This window comes from Psammomys obesus, unplaced genomic scaffold (genome assembly GCF_907164565.1).
Source record: "Psammomys obesus unplaced genomic scaffold, mPsaObe1.curated_primary_1811, whole genome shotgun sequence".
NCBI lineage: Eukaryota > Metazoa > Chordata > Mammalia > Rodentia > Muridae > Psammomys > Psammomys obesus.
The window spans coordinates 243,647-251,622 of NW_026590905.1; the positions used below are offsets into that span (position 1 = coordinate 243,647).

Consider the following 7,976-nt stretch of genomic DNA (forward strand, 5'->3'; position numbering starts at 1 on the left):
TGAAGCAAACAGACCATCTGAGGTGGACAAAGTTCTACTTTGTCTCTGTGGGAGGGACCACTTCATTGGCTTCCTCTCCTGCCCGCCACCTCTCTGTTCCTGGGATGGGAAGATTTGATTGTAGAAGACAGAAATAAAAACCTCTCAATTGATTAAAAAAAAAAAAGGTTAGAATGGGCAGGTAGAGAGCCATGGGGCAAGATGGAAGAGGCACAAAGAGAAGTCTTTCCTGTGGAAGGGTTGGGAGAGAACAGCTGTGGTACAGGACAGGTTCTAACCTGTCCTACCTTGCCTTTAACACAAAATAGGACCAGACTATTGATTAGGTGACACAAGTCCCTAGGGGCAGAAGAAGAAAACTGTAAAACTGTCCACATACTAGATGAAATGAAATAGAGAGAAGATGGAAAGCAGTGGGAGAAGCATAGACAAAAAAAAAAAAAAAAAAAAAAGACTGAGAATTCAATAGAATCGCCCAGAAATATTGTGTGAGTGATCCTCCAGGCACACCCACAAGCCCTAAGAAACTGTGTAGAAAATATATATGGCCAGTGATTCAGCCACTCCTTGTTTCTGGAAGGCCCAGAGAATTTGGCCATGCTGTCTATAGAAACTGCATCCATGCCTATTTGATATGCAAACTCTAATGATCTCTCTCACGGAGTTCAGAGCAAGACTGATCTTCCTCTGTTCAGTGTATGATACCACTGACCACATCACACACAGAAAAGGAGCCACCTTGTTTTCCTCCTCTCCCACCGATGGACACATTGGGGCAGGATGTGGAGACACAAGCCGAGGCTTTTGTGCCTACCCATTGTCATTTGTCTTTCCTTTATTCCCCGTCAAGAAAAGCACTTCATCTCTTCAAACAAGTAATTCCAAGACTGTGGAGACCAGCAACGGTGAAAATGGAGAGCACTTCACACAGAATCATTTCCAACTCTTTCCCAAGATGTTGTAAATGAGTATCTCTAAGGCGAAAAGCCAATGCGGCTGTCCTACCTTCATCACAGCTATAACGTTTTGAACAAACTATGATTGGTTCAAAACATACTTTTGAACAGAAGTACTCTGCACCCTTGTAGATGAGCCTAGCAGTAGACTGTGGCCCATGTCAAGTGCTGCTCTTGCCCACCAACGGAGGGGGAGTTTCTGATCTTCTCTTATAGACAGATGAAGTAAGAACCTGTAACCTAAAGTTGTTTTTTCCAACCAAAAGAACCATGTGCTTTAACCGCATTTTAAAACATCACTGTAGCTCTTTTTTGTGGCACCTTCTAGGCCGTCAGCTGTGTCAAGATGAAGCTGAACATCTCCTTCCCTGACACCGGGCTGTCAGAAACTCAGTGAACTGGGAGATAAGCACAACTTTCCTGTGTTCTATGAGAAGCACATGGCTATGGAAGTAGCTGCTGGCGCCCTAGATGAAGAGTGGAAGGGTTATGTGGTCCGGATCAGTGATGAGAATGACAAACAAGGTTTTCTCATGAAGCAAGGTGTTTTGACCCATGGCAGGGTGTGCCTGCTGGTGAGTAAGGAGCGTTCTTGCTATAGACCAAGGAGAACTGGAGACAGGAAATGCAAGTCTGTTCGTGGATGCATTGTAGATGCCAATCTGAGTTTTCTCAACTTGGTTATTCTAAAAGAGAGAAAGAGAGAGAGAGAGAGAGAAGGATATTTCTGGATTGACAGACACTATTGTGCCTCATGGCACAGTACCTAAAAAAAGCTAAAAGACCTAAAAGAGCTAGTAGAATCCAAAAGCTCTCTCTAAAGAAGGTGATGTCCACCAATGTTGAAAGCCCTTAAAGAAACAAGATAAGAAGCCCAGGACCAAAGCACCCAAGGTGCAGCATCTTGTCACTCCACGAGTCCTGAAACACAAACACCAACCAATTGCTCCAAAGAAACAGCATACTAAGAAAAAAAAAGGAGGAGGCTGCAGAACACTCTAAACTTTTGGCTGAGAGAATGAAGGAAGTCAAAAGCACCAAGAACAGATTGCCAAGAGAAGCTCCTAGGTAAGAGCTTCTACCGCTAAGTCTGAGTCCAGTCAAAAATAAGTCTTTAAGAGTATCAAATAAATGCCCATACCTTGAGAAAAAAAAAAAGACAAAACAAAACACATCACCGTGAGGCTAGAAGAGTGTCATTCGGAAGTAAGTACAGTGATTTCATGCTATGTGTGAGACCCTAAGTTCAATTATCAGGACAGCAAAACTACGTTAATTTGTCAACAAAATGAAATAAATGCACTGTGCTTTTTATCCAGATGAGAGCCTCTGAGGTGCTGTGTCCTGGTCACTCAACCATTAAAAGATTTAATTAAGCCTAGAAGTAAGCTGAAGTCTAATAATTTCCCCAAGGCCAAAATTTAAAAATTAAGAGTTTGAAAACATTCTGCTTCCAGTCAACTTCTGTATCTCCCTGTACCAAGAATGTCTTGAGTTTTCATATTTCAGGTGTTTTGGCTTTACTTAGTATTTTTCTCAGAAACTTGTCACACCTAAACATGCCTTATGTGGTCACTGAGAGAAGCCAAAATTCTGGGAGAAACCATGCTGTGATCATCATAGGCCACCTCTAGACTGTCCAGTCATCCTCACTGTGAGGTGGTCTGTTGGGAGGGAAACCTCAGCTCTGGTGCTGGGCCTGGTGTCTTGCCAACCAGAAAGTCACATGAAAGGAGGAAGTACACACGTGAGTCAAGGGGTTGCTTTACGAGTCGGTCTGAGCTGTGGTCACTAGATGGTCACAAAGATGTCCCAATTACAGAGACTGGTGAGCAGGAGACAAATGTTTATTGGGGGTAGTTTATGCAAAAAGGGCACGATGCATCATCAATGTATCTGGCCACCACTCTGCTGTTCTCTGAAACCCTAGCCTGGACCATCGAGCAGATGGTTTCAGTACAGGCACACTGGTCCTTTGGTGCTTACCCAGCATCTCTGAACTCAGAAACCACACTTCCAGCCTCCTCTTCCTCATTCAGGAGTCTCTCCATCAGTTCTTCCTCTGGGCAATAATGAAAAACAAAGTTATTATTCATAAGTTTATTATTCATAAGTTTAGGGTCTTGTGTTAGTTATGACCCAAAGACAATAGGAACTTTCTAGAGGTGTCTGAACCACAGGAGAGCAGCAAAGGAGCATGGGAGATTGGTGGTAACTAAGAAACTCTAAAGAGCTGTTCTCAGCCTGTTCACACAGACAGGGACATGGGATCCGAGAACACAACTAGAAATATCTTGCTTTCCCATGGCAAAATCTCAGGAAATTGGTGACATAAAAGTATGTATCTGTAGCTGTAATCTATAAGGACATCTGACAGACCTCAACTTCCCACCAACTCACAGAGATAACCCTAGCTTTCCCCAGAAGTCCTTAATTTGCATGTCAAGATGTGGGCTTTTAAATAGCTCCACAAAGTTCATTTGCTGGAGGCTTATTTCCCCAGTGCACTGTTCAGAGGACATATGAATGGATCATGAGTGCCCTGATTTCATCAATGGATTAGTACATTTATATATTCTTGACAATTTTGGTAGAAAGGATGGATTATAAATGTAAATCCTAAAGATGCCTAGAAAGGAGGCTAAGCGCCCTGTGCTGCCACTTGGCTCCCACTGCCATGGCAGTAGTCCTGGGGATGTGCAGCTTATCAGAGTCACAGACATGACACTCAGGAGGAATTTCAGGCCCAGCAGACCCTTTATTTCTGCAAATAGTCTCATCTCCTCTAACAGAAGACCAGGGTGGTGAATGTGGAGATGTGATGGGCTTTTCCATGGGAATCAAAATTGGGCCATTCTGCATCTAACATTGACGATTTTGTGTGTGTGTCACCTACTTTCAGTTACTTTATGTGAATAGAGGTATTTGCCTATGTATGGCCGGTGGTGTCTTCAAGTACTGACAATCCCAGGTTTTGTAGCTGAAGGCATTGTGGATAATTGTTAGACATACCAGCTTCAACATTTGAATGCATTATCTCCTTCAAATAAAGTCTTCATTAGATCCTATCTTTCAAAAAAAATGATATTTTTTAATGTCTGCTACCCTTTAGTATTACATTTTTTTTCCTCCAACGTGATACATTGGTCACATTAGCTAGATACAAATTCTTATCTGAACCTGCAAGATCAGCTATAGATACGGCTCACAAGGCTGTCACAGAGGTGTCAGGACAAAAAGCAGAGTTGGAACCAGTGGATGAAAGGTCATTCTTCTTGGATAATCATCTCCCCAGAGCAGCACCATCCCTCTCCTAGGACTGAAACTGTAGCTTTCCAAAGCTGCATTCCCTTCAGTGTTTCCTCCACCTCCAGCTACACCTGTCTTGAGAGCCGTTTCCCCACACTTCCTAGCACATATCCAGACCACCATTGCCATCATACTGCTCCATGCACAGTCACAGCTTAGTCACTGACTCGTCAAACAAGAAGCATTCCAAGGACAGCCACGAGCATGGACGTTCACATATGTGAGTACTTGACAAGGCTCGTGGCAGAAACTCAGCCTTGAAATGTTTTCTTCTAGAAAACAGAGAGGACTTGTTGTCCTCTGGGACCATAGAGAGCTCTTGACATTTTCAGAATATGGACACAGCTCTGAGGTGGGACTGGAGATGACATGGGCAGATACTGTGTACACACTGAGAATCACACACACACACACACACACGACGGAGGAGACAGAAGGACACACTAGGGAGGTCAAGGCACCACCACCTGACCCACAACACTTGCTCTTCTCTGTCTCTTGGCCATCAAGGTCATCCTTATTTGTGGATAGATGATGATAATATTCATATGTGGCCATGACTAGAGCAAAGGCTGAATGAGAAAAATCACATCCTGAAATGCCTTGACACAGACTCCCCCGGAGCCCTCTAGCCTGCTTTCAGATGATCAGATCCTCATTCTCTGCAAGAACCTGGACAACCCTAAAATCCCTGCCCCAGTCATAGCCTCATTCCTGACCTCGTGTTCTACTCCTGGCCCTGAATATACTTTTCCATCACACCACTTCTAACCCAAAGTCACTGAGTTTGAGAGTTTGGAGCGCAAATGTCATTGTCCAGAAAATTTGGGGAAGGCAGGACACAGATGCGGTCTCCCAAATCAACTGGTTCTCCCCACCCACTACCTAGAACTCTCAGCGGGATCCTGCTGCTCTACCTTTGAATGTTCTTCTCTTCCGGCATTGACAAATCGTCAGGATAATGAGAAAAAAGAAAACGCAATGTCCTATGATGAAACCAAGGACACTGGTCGTGAAAAAGATCCCTGGGTCAGAATTTGAGTTCATCTCTGGAAAGAACATGCCTTGAGTGTGAGAAGGACAAGCGCTGCCCTGGCCCTTATTGGTACCCGTAGGGTACCTTGGGTGGTGAAGTCACTGCTTCAAGCACAATGGGAGATTGTGAGAGCCAGGCATGGGAAACTAGCCTCTGTCCTGTGGGATCTCAGTCCACCCTGTGCTAGCCCAAAGATTAAACCACAAGATGCCCACTGTGTTTGCTGCTTTTGTTGCTGTAGGAAAACACTGTGACACTTTAGCTTATGGTTCATACCGGCAGGGGAGGGAAGGCAGCACACACAGAGCCGGAAACAGAGATAACATCTCCAACTGTGGAGAAATCAAAAGAGGAACTAGAAATGAGGTGAGGCCATAAGCAGGCCCTCATTCTTTACCTAGGCTTACCTCCGATGAGATGCTCGGGGCTGCCTAATATGAGCCCTTTACAGGGCAACTGCATACTCCCTTCTTTGTCCCTTTCACCACCTTCCTTTTCACTTTCCTGAGGGAGCTGAAACATGTAAGAATACGCTGATAAAATCGGGGTCTCTAGCCCAAAGAGCAACCAGCCCACCGCAGCCCTTCTGCCCTCTCCTACCTGCGCTGGGTAGAAGGGTAAATGGGATCACATGAAAATTGTACGCCAGCTCTGGCATTTCAGAATGGTGACTGTATCTGGTTCCTCTATGTTCCTTTTATTCACTTGAAATACTCTGAGTTTCAATTCACTTATGTATTTCCTGAATTCTGTATTACTCTGTACCTGTTATGTGTTATTTTTTTCCTCTTGTATTAAAATTGTATGCAGATATTTCCATCTTGTCTGCTAAGTCATGCCCAGTCATCTGTTGTTCTCTGAACTCTGGCTATTCAATTCCTTTTATAGGTTATGAATAGTTCTTGTTAAGCTGTTTTATAATTTTCCGTTAAAGGTTAAGTTTAGGGTCTGGAGAGATGACTCAGCAGTTAAGAGCACTTTCTGCTCTTGCAGAGGACCTGGGTTCCGTTTCTACCATTCACATGGTAGCTCATATAACTCCAGCCTTATACATACAGGCAAAACACTTGGACATACAAATTTTTTTAATAAAATAAAATTTTGAAAGTCTAAGTTATAATCTTAAACTACATTGAATACTGTTTTCTTATGTGGTCGTTCACTAATTATATTTTAATGCTGAATATTTATCACCACAAATCATAGGTATTAATTTAAAAATCGTTTACTATTCTAGTGGTTAGCAAAAGCTTAAAGATCTTTTTAGCAGGTTTGGTTCATCCAGCCAGTCAATACACATCAAGACCCTGTTCATAGTAGCAAGGTCTCTACACGAGGTTGCTGAAGAGACAACAGTCAGGCAGCTCCGGACTACAGCAAGAGAATGAACGAGACAGCCAAGGTCCACCTCCTTAGTGGAGCTTATGTGTGTGTGCACGTGTGTGTGTGTGTGTGTGTGTGTGTGTGTGTGTGTGTGTACATATATGCACTGTGTTAGATCTGAAAATGTGGACAACGGAAACTGATAGTGTAATTCCAGCTACTGAGAAGGAATGGGCTCCAGTGGGTGCCTAGCTTGTCAAGTAATTGAGACCACGTCTCTCTCCATCCATCTCACAATCTTAGAGTCAGTCTGAAGCAGGACCACCCTCAGCTGCCCCAGACCCAGCACCTCTCCACTGTGCTCCTTCGGGAACAAGACTAGAAATGTCCCTCTGCCACCCTGACAAGTACCATAAGCCCGAGTACCGCATACCATGAGTTCCCAGGGCTGTTTCCCTCCCGCCGTGCTAGTGTCAAGATGTGCTGCTGCCCCCTCAGAAAAGACCCTCCATCCCAGAAGAGAGAACACCAAGTGTTCAGGGCACGCGAAGGCTTGATACAAAGGCACCTGGGGCACGGTGGGCCGTGATTTCCGGGACCTGGCAGGGTCTGAGATGAGGTTGTCAGCAACTGGGCTGCAGCTCCTCACCGGACACAGCCACCCAGGAAAGGCCTCGTATGTTCCGGAAAGTGGAAGCATCTGGCCGGACAGGGCGCGGTGCCCCAGCACCGAGCCCTCCTATGGGGCTGTGCAGGGGCACTCTGGGGGCAGAGCGTGAGAAGAGCAGGGCGTGAGGTGTAAAGAGTGATGCCAGCAAGGTAGAGGACTGAAAGGGTATGTTGTGTCCCAACCACCCAGCTACAGTTCTGCCCTGTTCTCTGGTTCTGGATAGTTAGTGCTCTGACCTCCTGGCATCTGGAAGAAAATCATGCTGTAACAGCAGCTCTGACTCTTCAGGGCAACGAAGCAGAGTGACATCATTTCTCTTCCCTTCTCTGTCCCTTTTCCTCTCCCCCCCCCCACCCTCTCTCTTCTTCCCTCTGACTTAAAGGACAGCAGCTTCTCCTGCACTGCACAGTAAGTGATCTCCGCTCCAGGTCTTGTGATAGAGAACAAATGTTCCCAAATGTTCAGAGACCTGTACTATGGATTCTACACATTTCTGACAAAATTACAAGTAGGTGTAATAATGAGAGTAGCCATGAGCCTTTGAAGATGTAGCATGAGGTTGAAAGAAATGCACTAGAACCAGACCCAGAAAATAATTCACACAGCTCAGCTGCTGCCTCAGGTGCCCATTGTACCTGATCCAGTGAACTCATGTCCTGAGGATTCAGGAGAAGACCTGAGC

At 45.0% G+C, this 7,976-nt stretch overlaps 1 pseudogene; it reads left to right on the forward strand.

The window, feature by feature from the left end:
- The first annotated feature begins 1,302 nt into the window (after positions 1–1,302).
- On the forward strand, positions 1,303–2,066 carry LOC129678584 (40S ribosomal protein S6-like; annotated as a pseudogene).
- Positions 2,067–7,976: the final 5,910 nt, after the last annotated feature.